The sequence below is a fragment of the Ambystoma mexicanum genome, chromosome 1p, assembly GCF_040938575.1.
Source record: "Ambystoma mexicanum isolate Mex_15411 chromosome 1p, UKY_AmexF1_1, whole genome shotgun sequence".
NCBI classification, from domain to species: domain Eukaryota; kingdom Metazoa; phylum Chordata; class Amphibia; order Caudata; family Ambystomatidae; genus Ambystoma; species Ambystoma mexicanum.
In genome coordinates, this window is record NC_090921.1 from 832,760,084 (window position 1) to 832,781,595 (window position 21,512).

Here is a 21,512-nt window from a genome sequence, read left to right on the forward strand (position 1 = left end):
TCCAGCTTTCCCTCAAGGCATTAGCAATGGCCTCCTTGTGCTCTACTCAGCGACGAGCTGGGCAGTAGGGAAATCAGGACAATCTTAAACAGGGGGGTGCTGGTGAAAGGTAGATGGTCACGTGACACGAAGATGTGACTGGCTCCAGCTCAGAACTGCCAGCCTTTCAGGACCACCTGTCAATAAGGAAATGCCCCAATTGCTCTATAGGCCAATCCACCTTTGGCTCGACTGTTTATCTGTGCGCTTTTGGAATGGATGTTCATTCATGCCTTGTAAGGTTACCCTTGCACTAAATACAACCTCACACCGCGGGAAATGTTTGGCTTTTGAATCTAATTGCAGATACATTCTCGTTTTGAATATGTTAACTTTAGTCCTGAGTTTCACGGTTGCTAGAGCACAAATCAGCAGTTCTGTGTTTAGGTGTTTTTTTTTAGTTTCTGTCAGCCTAGTACGATTGTCTATTGAGTGGGCTGGGATGGGTAGCATTACAACTCATTGGTTTACAAATGTTAATAATACAACAGAAAGTCATGAATTGGTCCTCGTATCTCTTTTTGTCTTTAACCATAGTAGAAAAACTGGTTGGTCCCATTTGTATTTAGGTTGGAAATCATTTTATTGAGAAGTTTACAACGTATTTAACAGGAAAAGTCAATGTAGAAAATGTAGTGTGTTGCACTGAAATGGGAAATGGCATTAATATTTGCATTCTAATGTAGCTATGCTATTATGTATCTTAATACAGCAGAAATATCTGGGTTTAGATGTGTGTGTAATGGTTGCTCTTCCTGTTTAAAAAAAAAGAAAATTGACATCTGTTCCTAAATTGTGGTTCACAATAGATCGCCACGAACCAGCTCATAACTAGTAATTATGATAATAGGAATAATAAAATAACATTAGAAATAAGCAGTCGAATCATACCAGCTTGGTATCTAGACAGTGCCACAGACCACTGGTGTCAGAGAGTTGTAAGACCATGTGTTACTGTTTCCCAACTCAATGCCACCCATTTCATGGTACTCCAGACTGAGATGCTTAGAGGTCCCACTGGCATTGAAGCCAGTTACCATCAGGCTAATCAATGATATGTTTGTAAGAGTGGCTATCACAGGTTGTGTTAATTAATTGGGTTGTAAATAGCATATGTTGTATGACCTCATTTAATGGCACTCCATTTATCAGCCTCGGGAAGACGAGGCGCTAGGTCCAACCTATGATATGATAGGTTATTTATAACGTGCTTAATACCCAGAGGTTTCTAAGCGTGGACCCAGGTATGAAACCGGTGTTGCTCCGTGCCGTCTAGCTTCCAAGGCGAGCACGTTGCCCCTGAGCTATCACCCTTATGACGTGCCAGCTGGACTGAACACTGATGCCGACGGCCAATGATAACTGAATTGTCTGCCATATTAGAGGGCACAAAGACCCTCTTCAACAAGTGCATTTATATTTCAGTTTGCTTGTACCGTGTTAGCCAACAGGTATATATAAAGTGTTGATCCAAAAAAGACACCAGGGTGATGATACCTTAGGCTAACAAAGTCATTTATTTGCAACCGTTTTCACTCTCCAGAAAATCCCTTCGTCATAAAAAAAAAAGAATCGAGCTCTTAGAAAAGCAGGACAGCCTAAGAATTCACCTCTGGAAAGCCTTCCCTGTTCGTGTTTGTGTTTCTGATGTGTAGTTCCTTCAGCAAGAGCCATGCACTTCGGAAGTGCTGGCATTCCCCACATCGATGGCACAGCGGCGCACAAGAGTGTTCTCGCCAATCGCAGCCCACTTGCTGACCCTATAGCCAAGTGCTTAGAATTCATCTGTACCCACAATTGTTTCACATAGGCTACCGAAATTCATCTGCAAATGGTGGGGATGGCCATGGGCACTCGGATTGCGCTGCAGTGCAGTACGCCAATCTGTTAATGGCACAAATAGAGATTCCCTTGTCACCTGTGACTGCAGACTACTAAAATATCTGTGCTACATTGACAATATGTTCCCCATTTGGACCACTGGGGAACAGGACATCAAAAGCTTCATATAGTTACGAATCACTGGATGTCGTCTCTTCTCCCATGGGTGCAGCCACAGTTGAATAATCCCGCTGGGGTGGTGCACTGAGGGAGGATCACATGGGGAGCGAACACCCTTGTGGGATGAGGGATGACACCCTAGGAGAGATGCTGTATACCCATAGCACTATCCCAACTCCATTACCGTCTCCGAAGTGTTATGGTCCTCAGTACCTCTATGTATGCAAACAAGGTAGAAGTTTGTCTTCTTTTTTATACTGTAAGGAAGAAGATGCGCGGAGTGCAAAAGAGCACACCACGGAACCACAGTGAGCATTCCAGCCTATTAAATCTGGCTGAGCCCGACGGACGAAGAAAAAGTGAAGAAGGACTTGCAATGACCAGCCCTCCCTGGAGCAGCGGTGAGGAAGAGGACTGTATTTGCTGTACCCGTGAAAGCTGATTTGCCCGGGAAGAGGTCAAAAGTTCCGGAGCTGGTCCCGAAGTACTGGCTGGGACAGCAGGCTGGCGGACGACGAGGGCAGGCAATCCCGAGGCTTGGTTAGCAACACAGCTCGCAAAAGGAAAGCTGGTGCTGTCGAGCCGCCGCAGACCAAGTCGAGCTGCTGTGAGCAGCATGAGTCCTGCGGCTGAAGGAGAAAGCTAGGAGAAGGCGGATGCCCTCGCGGACCAAAGTCACAGGTATGCAGGAGGGCTAGAAGATGCTGGGAACCCGAGGAAGTGGAGACAAACAGAGGAGGGGGCTCTGAAACTGCAAGAAAGTGATGGCAGATAGAGAAGGGTGAATAACACCTTGAAATAAGGGTTTGGGACCCTAAGAAGAAGAAGAGGTGGTAGTCCATAGAAAAGGGGGAGAATGCCCCAAACCTAGGGTCTAGGACCCTGAAAATAAAAAGAGGTGGTATCGAGAAAAGAAGGGGGAAGCATACCTCCGAACCAAGGATCTGGGACCCAGAAAGTAGTAGCGAATCAGCCATTAAATCCCTGATTATATATGGTAGTGCTTGGCAGGAGAGTGACCCAAGCCTACCCAGAAGGAAAAGCAGTGCTGGGGAAAATACATCAGTTACTCATCTTAATAGTCACAGTACTTGGGAGAAAGGTGAGCCAGGTTGGCTGTGCAATAGGTAGTACTTAGCAGGAGAGTACACCAAGTCTACTTGGCCAACACCAAGCAGAACTGTTAAAGCTAGGCAAGTCTGGGGCTCGCACCCACATAAAAAGGACAGTTGTTGAAGAAGGTGGTACTTGGCAGGAGAGTCGTGGACCCCTTGCTCACTACTCTTATAGAGGCACAGCTCCTCCCTACTGATGAGGTCCAACCAGACCGAAACACGTGTCATGGGTTTCTGTTGGTATTCTTGTTTAGAGGAGAATTGCGTAGCATTTCGGTGCTGGACTGCCCCAGGGCAGGACAAAGACTGATATGTTTGGGATATTTCTTCTCTGTGAAAGATAGTGAGCTATAGACTCTGGGTAAGTCTCTCGTAACCAGGACTAATGTCTGGCAGAGGGACTCCCAGGACCCCCTTTGTGAAAATGTCATGACTATCACCAGGGGTAGACTTTTGATATTCCAGGGGGAGGGACCGGTGGACAAACTTTCCGGCTGTCCCGTTTTAAGTAAGTATAGGAACTTTCAGAACAGATGGCCTTTCCCGAGGATGGCCCAGGCCCCGGAGCACCCACGTACTCAGTGCCCATGACCATCAGTCTTCAAGGAGCGATTCTGCCCATTGAGGACACAAAGTCCCTTGACTCCTCTCACTTCCTGCCTGTCTCAGGCTGAGGTGGGACCAGAATGCTGCCCCCCATATTGAATTCATAGCAGGGAGAGGGAGGAGTGAAAGGACGCTCCTGAAGTCTGACATATTGTCTGCTGCCAGAACGAATCGGCGCTGAAGGGAGAAGATGTCACCTCCACAGCCCGAAGCTAATGTGGAAAAGAAAATGTGTATGCCTGTGTGACAAAATGGCTGCTGCTCTGCAGGAGTTTAGGGAATGCGTAGTGGTGTCTATACTCCTACTCAGCCCCAAACTACTACTAAGCCAGTAGTGATCTCAGTCAGAAAGCTGAAGCGGGCACAACATGGAGGGTACACCTCCTTCACCTCTTTAAGGTAAGATGGCACAAGGGCAGGGTATACTCTTCAAGAGGGAGGAAGCATCCAACACAATAGTACTGTAGGTATCAAAATAAAAGAAACGTCCCATCACATATGAGACTTTAATTAAACTAAACATACAAGCACATTATTAAATCACAAACAACTCTCCTCTGTAAGGAAATACAAAGTATATGCAGATGTTTCAGGAAAAGGGACACTCTGGGTATGAAGACAGGGGTATGTAGGCAATTGTTTCATTTGCAAAGTTCATGTTCACATGTATCTTTCTTAAAAAGGTATGAAGTGGGCTCTTGATGGGCACTAGGCCTGTACATCCAAGCCAGAGGGACAGAACCACTGTGGAATACCTTTAAATCTTTTAAGGGCTCAACAGTATCGTTCAGGGCTTCCGAGTGCTGTCTCTAGAGCCGAGTCAGTGTTGGGATGGTCGAGTTGGTTCGACAGGAGGCAACACTGTCCACTTCAATAAGCAACAATCAGTTTGCGACTTCATGCAGTGGACAGCTCCCTAGCATGCATTAATGTTTATAGAACGCTCCTGTAATTTACATATGATTTACTCTCATCGCCTATATAACTCCTGGGAGCACATTTCGTAGTTATGACTCTTTATAGTGCATGTCTCGGGAGGATAGCTCAGGGGCAACATGCTCGTCTTGAAGCAAGACAACACGGAGCAACACAGGTTCGATCCCTGGTCCCGTGCTTAGAAACCTCTGGGCGTTAAGCGCGTTATAAATAACCTATCATATCATGTCATTGGAAAGTGTGCTAAAGAAAAAACATGTCTATTCCATTAGGTATAGAAAGGCAAAGGGGATAGCAACGGATCACACCGTTGCTTTCACTCTTTACGAAAAAATCAACAAGCGTCCGAAATGATCCTCACAAGTTGTCCTATTTCCTCTGGACCTGTTCAAACCGGCACATGCTAATGCGCCTTCTTTCGGCGCTTTTCAAAGCGTATTGCATTTCTGAATGGCTAGATGCCCTGCGCAGAATTGCCCCCTAGCGCCTCCTGTTTTGCGCAGTTGCATACAGGGAGGGAACAAGAACATCCGCATGTGTGCATCGATCTATGATGGACACGTTCAGAAGCCCTTTGTGAATAGGGTACACATTAATGCGGGGCGTCCTATCATAGAGGCCGAACACGTTGTGTGACTGGGGCCCTATATTGGGACTTGAACCTGGAACCCCAGATCCTACATAATAAAAGTAGTGCTTTCACAAAACAACACGACTCTTATCAATATCAGTAAAACCATGGAGTGTAACAGAGAATGAGCATTGTCTACTTCTAGGGGAGAACATGTGTTAAAACATTTGGCAGCATTCATAGCAGGACGATTATGTCCCAGAACCGGGTAGCAACAGCCTCAGAGTGCAGTGTCTAGGAGAGGTCTGAGAGTTAAACAGGCATGTCTCACTGGCCTGTAAAGGCAGTGAATTTCAGAAGGAAGCTGCCATCTGGCTGGTAAACATGAAGGGTGTATGGGGGGGGGTTACACTTTCAAATGCGCATTCTGACAACATTCTCTTTTTGTCTTCGTCGAAACGCACAGGTTGTTGCTTAATTGCCTTATATTTAAATTGCTTTTGGTATATGCAGACAGGGTCAGACTGGGACAAGAAATAGGCCTGGACACCCAAAAACGCCCTTCGCCTCAAAAAAGTGGCCCACCCCTCACCTCAAAAAAGTGGCCCTCAAACCATCATCCGTGAAGAGCGTCAATTCACGACTTTACAGAAAAGGCTACTTATGGAGGGTTCATGTGTCTGTTACATTACAACACTACTCATAAAATAACATAACTTTGCATACAAGAATGGATCACCATATGTATCATTAATATCTGTGTGTATAGATCCATATTGTCGAATTACTGTGAATGCAAGCAGACGTCCAAGGCCAAAAGATAATATGTTATTGTATAGCACTTACGCTTAAGCTCTTTATAATAGACCTAATATGCATACAATATCACGCAACCTGTGTTGGTACTCATTTATCAACCTCAGAAGGATGAAAGGCTGAGATGGCCTTGCTTGGGTTCAAACCGGCAAGCAACCTGCAGATCACACACACACATCACAGCAGCGAGCGCTCAAACCCACTGAGCTCTCATATCAGCTATGGTAAATTGAGCAATTATTCTGTAGTGGAAACCATTAAACTGGTAACTGAGATTTAACAGCAGACCAGTTAAGTTCATCTGCAGGTCTGGTGCAAAGTTGGCCGCATGTCAACCCTGTGTGCATCTACTTTTCAGGCTTCAGAGGTTGGCAAAATAGGGAAAGCAGTGCACTTACATCCCATACTCTGAGCACGCGTTCTCATACATGCAAACAAACATCATGAACAGCATGCCAGGGAGATGGGAAAGATAGACACATTACACCGGGGGAACAACAGAACAGTGGACATGATGCGAGAGACTAAGCGACAGAAAAGAGGACTTGCAGGAGAGGACCCGACCTGGAATGCGAGGCATAGAAATAAAGGTTTAAATGAGCAGGAGCTGAAAACAACTCGAGTATCAAGCACCACCCACAAAGGAGCTCCATTTAAACGAGGAGATTCTGCTAGGCAAAGGCAAGTCACAAATCTAACTGCCACATGAGCTGCACCGCACATTATACATATATGAACTATTAAGCTTCAAGTCTTCTGCTCAAGTCCTAATGCCCCTTTATGCACATTCGTAGACATCCTGAGGCACTTCTTTTATTTGCATCTTTACAATAGTAAACATTGTAAATAACTTTAGGGGAGCTTCCATTAATACAAATACACAAATCCTCAGCTACAGTAAAAATGTCATATTTTATCCAGCAAGCCATGGTACAATGCACAGAAGCAACACAAATAAACTACTTTTGACTAACAGACAACTCCGAGTTACCTACGAGCAGGGTATTACTCCAAAACATGTCAAGCCCATAGTTACACAACATAACTCTTTTTCCAAGTTACAAATAACTCGAATAGACATTGAGAGAATATGTTGGGTACGTCCCAATGCTAGTAAGAAGGTCGCCCATACATTCACTGCTTCTTCATTTCTTTAACAGACATTGGGTCTCATTACACGGTAGGCGGTGAGCCATGGCGCTATTAGCGCCATGGCTCATGCCGGTAAAATACCGGCACCGCCTTGGCGGAAAGGGGATTTACCGCCCCATTCCAAGGTTGGAGGGGCGGTAAATCCCCTTTCCGCCATTGCCCTTCCCCATTCCCATTTTTGCCCCATAGGGCTCTATGGAAATGGGGAAGGCGCTAATTACGGCACCGCAATTTTGCGGTGCCGTAATTAGCTCCGAGGTCCCTTAGCGGGTTGGATTTTAACGCCTGCAAGAAGCAGGCGTTAAATCCTCCAACCCGCAAAGCGACCTCGTAGTACGGCGGTAAGGGTTAACGGTCACCGTTAACCCTTACCACCGTCCGTGTAATGAGGCCCATTCTCTTCCATAAACACATCTCGCTTTCTATCGACATCCATTTTGTCAGCTCCTTTCACCAAGCTTCATACTTTCTTTGGGGGTTGGCTTCTGGCCCTGCATCTGCGCTATCAGCCTACTAGAATTGGGACTACATTTACTTGGTCCTTTATTGCTTTTCTGGAATAGGATAATGCCCAAAATGCAGTATTTAAGGGGATCAGTTTCACCTTCTTTATCCTATACAATCCATCACCTTCTGTCATAATAAGGACGGACATGACTAAGTAATCAGGCTCAGCATCTTTTACAAGCAGCCTGCCATGCAGGATTCATCACACGCCTCTGGGCCTCTGCGTGCGTACTGATGGGTAGCTTCTGTGCATGATGCAAAACGGTGTATGTTTAAAATGTGCATTATTCATTAGCGTTTGCACGACCACATGCTCTGTCCCATTATGCGGCCCGGGGAAGAGCAGGCAAGCACGCAGTGCGGTGGTCTGAGAGAGGCAGGCAGGCTGCAAAAGCGCTTAGCAGCGGCGCTGCTGCAGTCTCAGAAGGGGACTCCCGGACCCGAAGGCTGGAAGCAAGGTTTTACTTTCACACAACTGGCCAACCACCTACAGCCAGGCACAGCTCCTCCTGCAGACATCAACAGGAAAAATAGTCTGCACCTGCAAATACACACACACGCACACGCACACACACACACACGGGCCCCTAACAACCGTCTGCACAATCGCTCGTTATCTCAGTGGACGCAAACCGCCACGGCCACTCACCCAATTGCACAGTGGCATCTCAGAACCCACGCACTGCAGCACCCCCAACAACCCTGTCCCCTCCCATCCGCCAGGCATCTGTGGCAAAAAAGCATGCCTGTACTCTGTTTGCAGTGACACAAGCCAAGAAAATAACAGGGAGAGGCGAGCTATAATACGCTGAAATCTCTGGGTGCACACACTCTCCTACACCACACATACTCAAAGTCTTACCTGTGTGTCCTCAGCTCAGTCAGGACCCCAGTCTCTCCTCTTGTCTCTGCAGTGGCGCCTGTGCTGTGGGTGGCTGGCTGGTTGGCTGCTGGGGGCCGGTCCGGCCAGCTGGGCTGCCTGCCTCTGTGTTGCCTGCTGGGCCCCTGGCCTCAGCCTGCTGCTGCACTGCTGGCTTGGGCTGGCCTGGCTGCTGGCTGCTGCTCCTGCTGTGGACTGTGCTGCCTCCTCCATCGAGTCCACTCGCCCGGCCGCGGCCCTGGTGGTGGTGGTCCACTGGTCCTCCTGGTTGTCTGTGCGGCTGCTGGCTGAGCTCTCTCTCTGCAGCACCCCCAGAAAGTAGTCCGTCCAATCCTTCTCTGTGCTGTGTGTGCTGCCTGTCTGTGGCCGCGCTGCCCCTGTAAATCATGCCCAACAGTGTCAGAGGCCCAGCAAAAATATACTCATGCGCCTGGTGTGACTTGAGTCTGGTGGTGACACAGAGTCTGTGTTATGGCCCGCCTGTTGTTCCAGTGGCCCCCAGGCAGGCCCAACAAGTTGCTTTCAACTTTGAAAAGTGCAACAAATTTGTTGCTTCCTGCAAAGTTGAAAACAACTCAATGTGCGTTCCGCTGTGCCGAGGGCCCCACCTAGCCCAGCCCTGCAGGCAGGCAGCCTCCAGGCTCCAGCCTGTCAGGTCACTGTGACTGAGGTGTTAGTTTGCACACTCTGAGCCGGGCCGAGACAGAGCACCACACGGTGGACCGCCCCAACCCCTGGACTAGTGGCGGCGGCCCCCACCCCTAGATGCTGCAGGCAGCATGTGTGAATGCATCATAATTTATGATGCACAGCACTGTGTCTGCACACATCATCATGTGCATCATGCAAATCAATCATCAAAGCAAGGTAACAACATGTGTTACCTTGCTTTGATGATTTTTATGCTGTGGCTGCCCCCCCAGCCCAGCCCCCCAGAGTGCCAGTTCCACCACCCGACGCCGTACTGGCTGCTGGCGTGGCGAGCGAGCTGCTCAGGCCGCGGCGGGCGCAGCCAGGCAGCAGCCAGCGCAGCACTGACTGTCACACACGTGCAACTTGGGGAATGGATGAATGTAATGCCGTGGCCCTGGCCGACACGCTGCAGGCACACACACACACTCACACTGTTGTCTTTGACTGCGCACTGCAGGCTGAGCTCGCTGGGGGCTGGGTTGCAGCCGGCAGGCACTGCCAGTCAAAGTATAACAATTTAATTAAAAAAATATATATATTTTTTTTAATGGGCCCTGCCCAGAAAACCGGCCCCAGGACCTCAAAGTCGGTCGGCCAGTGGCCGATCGACCGATGGGCCAGTCTGACCCTGTATGCAGAGGCGTTGCTAGGGAGGACTTGGAGGGGTTGCGGGAGCTATAGCCCTGGGTCTTTTGGTTGCTGCCTGAGATAGAAGGGCAGGGACTGCAACCAAAAGTCTAGATAGCCCCAAGTCCGGGCAGTCCCGACATTAGCTTAGCCCCAGATCTTGACCATAACTAGCAGCACACCTGGGCAAATGCATCTGTGTTTTTTGTTACTTCTTGTCAGACTTGTTTAATCTGGGCCTACAGTAATGTGAATGCCATGTGTGTGCAAAGGTAATTTGTGTCATTCTCTTCAAAGGTTGGATGGAGGTACTTTTTTGCTCTATTCGTAGCCCTCGCGATGTGTATTCTTCAGTGACACGTGCCCACTATTTTGTGCAATGATAGGTGAACACCATTTATCCGGCCTTACTCCACCATGGGGAAAAAAGAGGTTGAATATGGAGACTTCTCACAGAGGCAGATCTTGTGAATAGTCGCACTTTTGAAACCTTGTAGTGACTGCTGTCACTGTTGATACCCTGGGGAGCACTGGTGTCACTGCCGATCCCATGGGTAGTGTTGGTGTCACTGCTGGTTTCACTGCTGATACCCTTGGGAGCCCTGGTGTCACCTCTAATCCCACAGGGAGTGCTGCTGTCACTGCTGATACCCTGGGGAGCGCTGGTGTCACTGTCAATCCTCTGGGGATCACTGGTGACACTGCTGATCCTCTGGGTACACTGCTGATACCCTGGGTATAACTGGTGTCACTGCTGATGACCCTGAGGCACACTGGTGTCACTGCTGATACCTCAAGGAACACTGTTGTCACCTCTTATCCCATGGGGAGTGTGGTTTTAACTGCTGATCCCTGGGGAGCACTGGTGTCACTGCTTATACCATGGGGAGCATTGCTGCTACTCTCTGGAACATTGATGTCACTGCTGGTACCCTGGGGAGAACTGGTGTCACTGCCGATCCCATGGGTAGTGCTGGTGTCACTGCTGATCCCATGGGAGCACTGGTGTCATTGCTGATACTTTGGGGGGCACTGCTGATTCCCTGGGGAGCACTGCTGTCACTCTGCAGAGTACTGGTGTCACAGCTGATCTCCTGGGGAGCCCTGCTGATTTCATGGGGGGCACTGGTGTCATTGCCGATCCCTTGGGGAGCACTAGTGTCACTCCTGATACCATGAGGAGCACTGCTGATACCCTGGGAAGTACTGGTGCCACTGCTGATACCCTCGGGGGCAGCGTGTTCACCTCTGACCACATGGGGAGCGCTGGTGTCACTGCTGATACCATGGGGAAAACTAGTGTCACTGCTGATACCCTGGGGAGCACCAGTGTCATTTCTGATTCCATCGGGAGCACCACTGTCACTGCTGATACCCTGAGGAGCACTGGTGTTAACTCTGATCCCATGGGGAGCGCTGGTGTAACTGCTAATAGCCTGGGGAACACTGGTGTCACTGCTAATACCCCGGGGAGCACTTGTGCCACTGCTGATATCCTCGGTAGCACTGGTGTCACTGCTGCTACCCTGAGGAGCACTGCTGCTACCCTGGGCACCACTTGTGTTACTACTGATAACGTGGAGAGTTCTGGTGTCACTGCCAATCCCATGGGTAGTGCTGATGTTACTGCTGATTCCCTGGTGAGCCCTGGTGCCACTGCTGATACCCTGAGGAGCACTTGCTTCACTGCTGATACCCTGGGGAGCACTGATGACACTGCTGATACCCTGGGAGCACTGAGACACTGCTGATACCCTGGGAGCACTGGCACCACTGTTGATACCCTGAGGAGCGTTGGTGCCACTGCTGATACCCTGAGGAGCACTGGTGCCACTGCTGATGGCCTGGGAGCACTGGTGTCACTGCTGACACCCTGGGAGCAATGGTGCCACTGCTGTTACGCTGGGGAGCACTGATGGCACTGCAGATACCCTGGGAGCACTAATGACACTGCTGATACCCTGGGAGCACTGGCACCACTGTTGATATCCTGAGGAGCGTTGGTGCCACTGCTGATAGCCTGGGAGCACTGGTGCCACTGCTGATACCCTGAGGAGCCCTTGTGTCACTGATGATACCATGGGAGCACTGGTGTCACTGCTGATACCATGGGAGCACTGATGTCACTGCTGATACCCTGAGGAGCCCAGACATCACTGCTGATAGCCTGGGGCCACTGGTGCCACTGCTGATAGCCTGCGGAGCACTGGTGGCACTGTGGATAGCCTGGGAGCACTGGTGCCACTGCTGATACCCTTCCTCGAGTTGAATGTTTGCATTGCTCTAGATCCAACCAGCCTTCCTTCTCTTATTAGCTCCAAGATGTTCAGGCTTTACTAATTCTACCCAAAAGTTGAACTTTCGCTGTCTTTTCCAAGTGGTGTCCTTCACCGCAGGCCAAAATCTATCACCAATGCAGTTTTTAATTATTCACGTTTTCCCTTTCTCTAGTTTCTGTATGTTGCTTTATGACCGACGGCCTGGGAGCAGAGAGCCTATGATTTTTTGAAAGGCGTGTCTCATTGGGGATGTTTCATGCGAGAAGGCCACTAGGAGTGCTTGAGGGTGAGGGGTGGTAATAGGGACCCGTTGGTGCTGTTGATAAGAGCCATGCCAGCATTGTCTCAGGTTTGACAAAATCTAGCAGGGAAGCCAAACTGCCTCTCCCATTCTAACTGGGGCATGGAAGTTAAGCCTTCGAGAAAAGGGAGTGCATTTTCTCAATCTGAAATCAATGTTCAAGTTTAAACAGTGCTGCCAAACAGTGAGCACCTCCTGTTTGGCGTCCATGGTACAAATCAACCCCAGAAATGTGCCACCTAGAATATCGTTCCCGTTAACACTAAAAAAAGAATACTTGTAGGCGTTAATGTACCTGGCTTGGGGCCAAGGAAAACTTGTTGACAAACTATTCCAGCCCTAAGAAACGTGTCAGCACTGAAAGCAGAGGGAGAGAGGCGGTGATGCAAGTGAGCTTTGCAGATGTCTCTGTGGTAAGGTCCTCTTGCTCCATGTGAATCCTCTATTAAACCCTGCTTTGCCTCGCTCAATGTACTAGCTGCTGAGCGCTGCGGAAACACATCGACAAGACGCTCAGACTGGCCTATCAGGCAATCGGCCCAGGGCCGAACCAAAAAACACAACATGCTGGTGTGGGACCGTTTTTTTGGTCAAAGTGGGCAACTTTTTTGGGCAATTTGGGCCAGTTTGATGAGTTCATTCACTCTGCGGCTAGTAGTTTTGGCCAGTGTTGCTGAATGAACATTCTTTAAAATGCATAATTTGCATCACATTTTATCAGAAAACGCCTCCTTGGTTACTATTCAAACAGTTTCACAGAAGGAATGAATAGCCATTTGCAACCATTGGTGCCCAATAGAATTTTATGGCCTTGGCCGACCCTGATCTAGAAGACATCCATACAAGACATGGGCAATTTGGAGCGGCGCCAGAAGAAGGTTTCTGATTGCAAGAAGCTCGAATTAAAATCTCTGTGCGAAGGCTTATTGCTGATAACCTGCCAGCAAACTGTCTGTCAAACAACTTTGAGGTTGAGTCAGAGCTCTGTGCACCCAGACACAGATCTCCTCTGCATGCTTCAGCCAGGCTGATGCTAGAAAGAATTGCCAGTGTCAAAGACTGATATGCCATCCTACGAGACATGCACGAGACGGGTGAGGTGTATGTCAGGAGGTCCAGAATTGGCATGTATGTATTCCACGTTGGCATTGCAGGAGCCGGGAAGCAATTTGATGGCCATTTATTTATTTATTAGTTATTTACTTATATAGCACCGGGAACCTTCTGGCATCAGGGCGCACATAGACACGAAGGACATTTACTAGACGGGACTGAACATTTATGTGGTAATCTCAAGAGAATGCTAGGTGATGCTAGTTAACCCCTTTAAACAGTAACGTTTCACTGCCACAAAAGTATCTCTTTGTAAGCGCAAGAATGAGTAGTCGATGCCAGCCAAACTGACAGTCGTCTTTGATGACAAGGCATCATTCTTCACTATGCTGCTTGAGTGTGGTGTGAGGATACCCCTGACAAAAGTGAGCTCTAGGCTGGGCATTGGCTGCCATACTGAGAGCTGACTGGCTGTCGCTGGGAGTCACAGCCACTGAGGAGGTTCTGGGCTCGGGGCTGCAACAGATGGACACTGAACTGACTTCTGTTTCTGTGAAGGTCACTAATATCAGAATAAGGTAATAGGGAACATCTAAGGAGAGGAAGATCAGTACATCTTTTGCTCTGATGGCGGGTGTGTTTTTGTATGTATTGAATTTTTAAAGCGCTGTACGACAAAGTGCCTAACAATCAAATGACGGTACAAATAAATGAAGGTAAAATCAATTCATAAAAATTTAATGAGGATAGTAAATAGACCTTAAGATTCGAGCAAAAAAGGGCAAAGGAAGACAAACATCAAAGGCCAAAAGGACGTTTGTTCCAGAATTTAGGAGAAAGAAGTGAGAACGAATGGAAGCAAGAGTGTGCACACGCGGGCGAGGAATAGAGACTGGGAGCGAAGAGAGCAAGAAAGAGTCGAAAGAAATAAGAGGAAAGATAGAAAGGAGCCATGCCCTCAAGACATTTAAAGAAGGCACAGAGAAAGTGGAAATGTAAGCGAGATTCAAACCGTTGAAGCGACTGCAGTGCAGAAAATTTGGAGACCAGGAGGTGAGGGGGAGACAAAAAGAGACCAATAGAAGAGTTGATGCTGGAACAGAGAGGACTAAGCTGTTAGGCAAGTAGGCCAAGGAGAAAAGTGCAACAATAGAAAAGCTGAGAGAAAATAAGTGATGAAAAGAGAATGTTAGTGCCATGAAAAGGAAGAAAAAGACAACTCATCAGACATTATAGAGGTGGTAATGACAGGAACAGGCAAAGAAGAAATTTGAGAGGAAAAAGATAGGGAGGAGTCGAGGATAACCCCAAGATTAGGGGCAGAGGAAGACATTGGAAGAGAGGAGGGAGAAAAGGAAAAGGAAGGGGGGAGAGGTGGAGGAATTGTGGCGGCAAGAAAGAGCAAAACATTCGTTTTGGGCAGACTGAGGTTCAAGTAGGTATCCAACATCGAAGAATGGGTAGCCAAAAGAAAGGCAGAACGAATAATAGGATTAGTACGGAGAAAGAAGAGAAAGAAAGAAAGATCTGATAGTCATCCTCATAGAAATGGGGAGACAGGCCAAAAGAGGAGATAATAGAAGCAAAGGGAATAATATATAAAGAAAATAGAAGAGGACCAAGAACCCAGCCTTGTGGAACACTGTAACAGAAAGGAAAAACAGAAGAAGGTTGCCCTGACCCGGAAGCAGAATAAGTGCAGTTAGAAACATAAGATGAAACTAATCAAGTATGGAACACTGAAAGCCAAGAGGAGAAAGGTTGCAAGAAGTATAGAGTGATCAATCGTGTCAACGGCTGCTGACAGGTTTAGCAGAACAAGGCGAGAAGACTGTTTAGCATTCTGAGCAGAAAGTAGAGCACTACAGTCAGAAAAGATAGGCAGTTTCAGTAAAGTGATAGGGATGGAAATTAGACTGCTAGAGGGGAAGAAGAGCAGACTGAGTTTCGTGGACATGAAACTGATTGTCAACAACTTGCTCGAGGTGTTTAGAAAGGCACAGAAGGAGAGAAATGGGTCAGTCATTGGATGGCATGGTAGGATAAGGAGGAATAGATGCTTGTTTAAAGACTCGAGGAAACGTCGAGGTATGTAGAGAGGAATTACAATGAACAGTAAGATATGGGACAACACAAGGATAGACTTTAGAGATTAAAGAGTAAAGTACTGGGTCAGATGGATCAGCAGTTGGAAGAGGTTTAGAGAGAAGATACATAATATCCCCGTCAGAAAGAGCTTAGAAAATAGACACCGTAACTGAAGGTGGAGAGTATGGAATTGCAGAATCAAAAAGTGGAACAAGAAGAACTGCGTTGCAACCTTAGAGGAGAAATCACGTGACAAATCAGAGGCAGAGAGGATTATAATTATAATTGTTCTTTTATAAAACACTTAATACCAGAGATTGGTTTCTAAGCACGGGATCGGGATTTGAAACCTGTCTTGCGTTGTCTTACTTCCAAGACAAACGCATTGCTGCTGAGCTCTCCCCACCCCTCACTAGAAGATGAAGAAGGATCAAACGTGTGAGGGGACAGAAAACGATTTAAGAACTGAAACAAGTGATGAGGGTAAGAAGAAGAAGAATGTAGGAGTTCAGTAAAATATTGTTGATTAGCCGGAAATAAAGGTGCACCATAGTAAGCTGAAGGGAGGATAAAGCGGCCAGATCCACGAGTGACTTGGAGCGCTGCCGGCATGAGACGGGTGCAGCAGCAGTAGAGTGACAGGCACTGCAGCGGCCGCAGTAGGAGGATATCAGGTCTGAGGGGAACCGTTCTGCCTAAAGTGAAGGGGGTGGAACCAGTTCCCCAAAATATAAGCCTCACGTGCGTATGTCCTGGCATGGTTGTGCAGGCCAAGCGCGTGCCCAAGAGCATGCCCAAGCGCGTGCCTCGCAGCATTAGCAGCCAGTTAGTTGCCTAGTTACGCAACATGTTACAGAATCCTGGAAAAGGAGTGGACGGGGTAGGTTGCAAGCAACTGACAATAGGAGCGCTGCTGGCACGGCGGAGCAGAAAAGAGGAAAAGTGTATGGTTCATTGGACTTTGCGTGCAAGAGAATCACCCATCCAGGACATTTTCCTGTAACAGCTATATTAATGAAGGAATCTGAATAAAGGGGCAACCAAGCGGCCTATTTGTGCTGTACTGGTCACAGTGTTTACACAAGACCTTAATGCAAAGGCAAAGACATTGGGCCTCATTACGAGTAGGACGGTAAGGGATACCGGGCACCCGTAAGGAAACCGGTGTTGGTAATCCCTTACCGCCCTACTACGAGTTCCCTTAGCGGGTCCCTCCTTTAATGTCTGGTCTGGCAAGCCGTTATGGACGGGACCGGTTAAGGGACTTCAGAGCTAATAACGGTACCGCAATTTGCGGTACCGTTATTAGCGCCTTCCCCATTCCCATTGAGCCCTCTGGGTACTCAAATGGGAATGGGGAATGGCTTTTTCAATGGGGATTTACCGGTCCCGCAAAGGTCAGACTACACCGGTAAGTCCCCATTGAACCATACCGGAGCCAGACCCGTTATTGGAGGCAGTCATGGCGCAAATAGCGCCATGACTACCTCCAATCTCGGAATGAGGCCCATTGTATTGAATATTGGCAGTGTGGGCTGGAAGCACAGTACCAATAATGGCAGCAGCTATTCCACCTCTGCCTCCATTCCTGGCAGAACCTGGCACCCCACCAACCAGGTGGGACAGATGGCGAAAGATGTTTGAGACATATCTGGTGGCTATGGTTGGGGATAGATTCAGCCCATCAAGGAAACAGGCCCTCTTACTCCACAATATGGCCCAGAGTGGCGCTGTTTACTCGATGGCCTCCCAAATCTACTGGAAGTAGGAGCAGGAGTTCTGGATGAATTTTCTATGGCCAAAAAGAAGATTGAAGATCATTTTGAGCCAAAGAGAAATGTTACATTTGAGAGGCATATGTTTTTTCAGAGGAGTCAAGAGCCTTCGGAATCGGTGGAAACCTCTGTGGCTGCCTGAAGAACACAGACCCATACCTATGATTTTGGGGACCTTACAAATTCCTTGATCCGAGACCACTTAGTCAAGTGCACCAATAACCCCAGGGTTCAGGAGATATTGCTAGAAAAAGACATGTCCCTTGAGCAGGCGGTGGAGCTTACGAGGGGCATTGAACAAACCACCAAGTACATGAAAGAGACGAAGCTAGAGAAACATGGGGGGCAAGAGGTGTGCGCAATAGCTCAAAGAAAAAAGACCACCGGGGCCAAGGAAAGATTGGTGGGGACATAAGTGTCTCAGATGTGGGAATCCCAGGCATGTGGCGAACAGTGCATTATGCCCTGCAAGAAATGCAGAGTGTTTCAAGTGTAGACAGAAAGGTCATTTTACGCATATGTGCAAGCAAGCAGCAATCAACATGGTGGAGCAAAGGAAAGGCAACAGTGACCAATTGAATTCTTCAAATTCTTCAACAAACCTCAATCTGGAAGACAAGCCACGACATGTTTATTTGCGCTGTCGGAGGGGGCAAGTGGCCCAGTAGATGATTTCCAGATAGATGGACACAAGTTGTCGATGAAGGTGGATTCAGCATCACCGTGGACAATCGTGTCAGAGGATACCCTCAAATATACTCTGAATAAGAACGTGATGGACCTGTCTCCGGCCCAGGTACAACCATGTGTCTATGAAGAAAGCATGATAGACCTGGTGGGGAGATTCCAAGGTCAAGTGAGCTATAAGTGCAGAAAGTCTCCGGGCAATATATTGGGGGCAAAGAAAGGTGCTTCTCTACTTGGATGGGAGGAGCAAAGAAGCTTGGGGGTGAGGATCCAAGAAAGTGCATCAACACCTATTTCCATAGCTGAGGTGAATGATCGATGGGCTGTGGAATTTCCGGAGGTATTTTCAGAAAGTCTTGGGAAATTGAGAGACCTTGAACATGCCATCAAGCTGAAGTCTAATGCTTGTCCTGTGGTACACAAGGTGAGACCGGTGCCGCTCAAGATGAGACAGCAACTACACGAAGAGTTAAACAATCTCCTGCAATGTGGTGTAATAGAGTGAATTCAAGGGGCGTGGCCTAAGCGCACGATGTGAGGACGTGGGGGGACCGTGCTCCCATCCTGATCCTCAATAGACCCTTGCTAACTACGGCGTAACTGCAACACAAAGAAAACGAATGAACGTTCCTTGGGGGAACTGATTTTACACACCCGATGCCAAGAACGGGTGGAACCGCTGCCCCCAAACCGGCCCGGCGAGCTGCAGATGTTGCGCCCCTCGGACCATCCAAAATGGTGGATGGCGCCGAGGTCCAAGATCTCCAGTGACGTGCGGCCCGAATACATGCTGAGCGGAGTAGCGGCAGCAAGCAACATTGCAGCAAGGCTACTGCTGAGGGGAAGCCCGCAATACTGAGGGCGGATTGCTGCTTCAGAAGCCGGGACCGACAGAGAAGGACCAGGTGACCCGCGAGGAAGTGACGGAGACAACGCGCGACTGGGCCCGACTGAGGCGCCTCCACGAAGACGCCCGGGAGCAGCCACTCAAGCAGCAGCCAGGGACCAGACAGAGCAGGAGCAGACCGCGCTGAGGCCGGGAGCAAGCCACCCGGCCCCAAAGCGAACAGCTACCAGCTCAAGGTGAGCTGAGGAGAGCGAGGGGCAGACCCCTGGAAAACATCTGAGCATAGTTCCCTGGGGACGGACCGGAGCTCTCCAAGAGGAAACGGAGAGCGACCGGGCCGACCCTGCATTAGACCTGCCACCCCTCACCTGCATAATACCTAACGAGTGGGAAGCACTCAGCAAGGGGGAAATATCAGAAGAGATCCCCACACGGGATATGGCGAAGCTCTCGTATAAATATGAAGGCACTCCTCGGCATAAAAAACAACAAACACCAGCACATCACAACGGAGCTGCAACGTAGCATGGACTCTGAAGTGCAATCACAAGTGAGAGCCAGCAAGCCCGAGCGCAACCCTCACTACGAGGCGAGGGAGCCAGACCACATCATGCAGCAACCCTGAAAATTAATGACACTTGGCGACCAACAGGCTTTGAATTTGAATAAGCCTACACTAATTGGCCTGAGACACGCTCGAGCCACCCATCCCCATAGTGGCGCGGACTGCACCAGTGGCAGAGGATCACACAGCCCTCGCTAATAGTAAGCTAGCACTTAGCGAGCCCACCCAGAAGGCTAACCAGAACAGAGGCTAAAGACTACACGAGGGTTACTACTGCACAAGTGTATAATCTCACAGATTTCAAACGCCACTAACCCCCGGAATAAATATTGGCTATTGCACCATATAACAACAACAGCCGGCTTTGCCAAATTATTCCCTGGAAGACACTGCCTAATTGAGAAACCTGCTATAACACAGGAGAACAGAAAGGGCTCAAACTGGACACACTCTGGGTGGCAATCACAGAAGCATACACACACGCAGACCTGCACCACGGGTAGACTGGTGCAACCTAGTGACCCCTTGCAGCCCCGGTCCACGAGACAAGCAATGTCCCCCCTAAACGGAACAGAGGCATAACATCATGGAATCCATCGCAGCAGCCCGGCAAAAGGAACAGAGGCATGAAGCCAAATTGACCGAACCAACCCAGAATGCCCCCGAGGGGCACACCAAAGAAGAGCAGATACTGGAGGCTATATCGGGACTCCGCACATTCATTGACACCAAGATAGAAGAAGTGAAGACGGACGTGCAACTAATGCGTCAAGACATGCGCAACCTTGCAGAACGTGTGACAACCACATAATCGGAACAACAAGAGATGTCTGCAGTGGTGAAAGAGGTCCGCACCAAAGTGGAGGAGCTCGAAAAGCGCAACAGAATGCTCGAAGAAAGGGCTGAGGACGCCGAGGGAAGAGCCAGACGCAACAACGTTCACTTACTTGGTGTTCCGGAGGGATTGGAGGGACTCAACCCTATGAACTTCATAGAGACCCTGCTACAACAGGAAGTAGGCACCGGCAGACTCTCCCAAGAGTTTGCCGTTGAAAGGGCACACAGAGCACTCCAGAAAAAGCCACCACCCGGCTCGTATCCTCGCCCGATCATAGCTAGGATCCTAAACTTCCAAGACAGGGAGGTTATACTGCGGCACTCATGCGACGAGGGTGCAATAAACAGGGACAATGCAAAAATTACAATATAACCGGACTACACCCCGACTGTTCAAAAGGTGAGAAATTCATTCGTCCCAATCAAGGCCAGATTGCGACAGCTGAACCTAAAATACATGCTACTCTACCCCTCTAGGCTCAAGATCATATACAAAGGGCGAGCCATTTTTCTAGAGACCCCAGCAGCGGCAAACATGTGGCTCGAACACAACAACATGGCCGATGACGAGGAGATGGCGGCAAGACCACAACACTGACATGGTGAGACCCCACAGGAACATCTCACCTACGACAAGCAACCACCTCCACTGAAACCTTTGCCAATAGGGATGGGAAACTCACCACACTGTCTGCCCCATGCAGAATGACACGACCCCATGAAAAGACTGATGCAGGCCTGTTGCCACCGCATCGCAACCCGCCAAGGATGGCTTGGAATGGCCAAGAGGTGGCAGGGGCACCAGAGCACAGCCCTCGAGGCGTGACTGCTGGGCACAGTTGGTTGAGTTCACCAAGTTACTGTTTAAAATGTTTGTTAGTCTTTGCCACGACACATATGCAGAAACAATGGACATCGGAGGAGCTGGTCAAGAAAACGCAACACAATGATGGCGGCTAACGTCAGGGTGATGACATGGAACATAAGAGGGATGTGCTCCTACATGCGAAGGAACAGGATTAAGTCATACTTGAACAGGAAACACGTTTCCATTGCCCTGCTGCAAGAAACGCACCTAACAGCTGAAGACACTGCCAAAATGACAGATTGGTGGGGAGGACAAGGATTTGGCGCTCC

At 48.9% G+C, this 21,512-nt stretch overlaps 1 protein-coding gene across 1 annotated transcript in view; it reads left to right on the top strand.

Annotated features, from left to right (window-relative positions):
• Positions 1-21,512, top strand: part of ITGA10 (integrin subunit alpha 10) — a 610,846-nt gene that overhangs the window by 432,767 nt on the left and 156,567 nt on the right. The window lies entirely within an intron of this gene.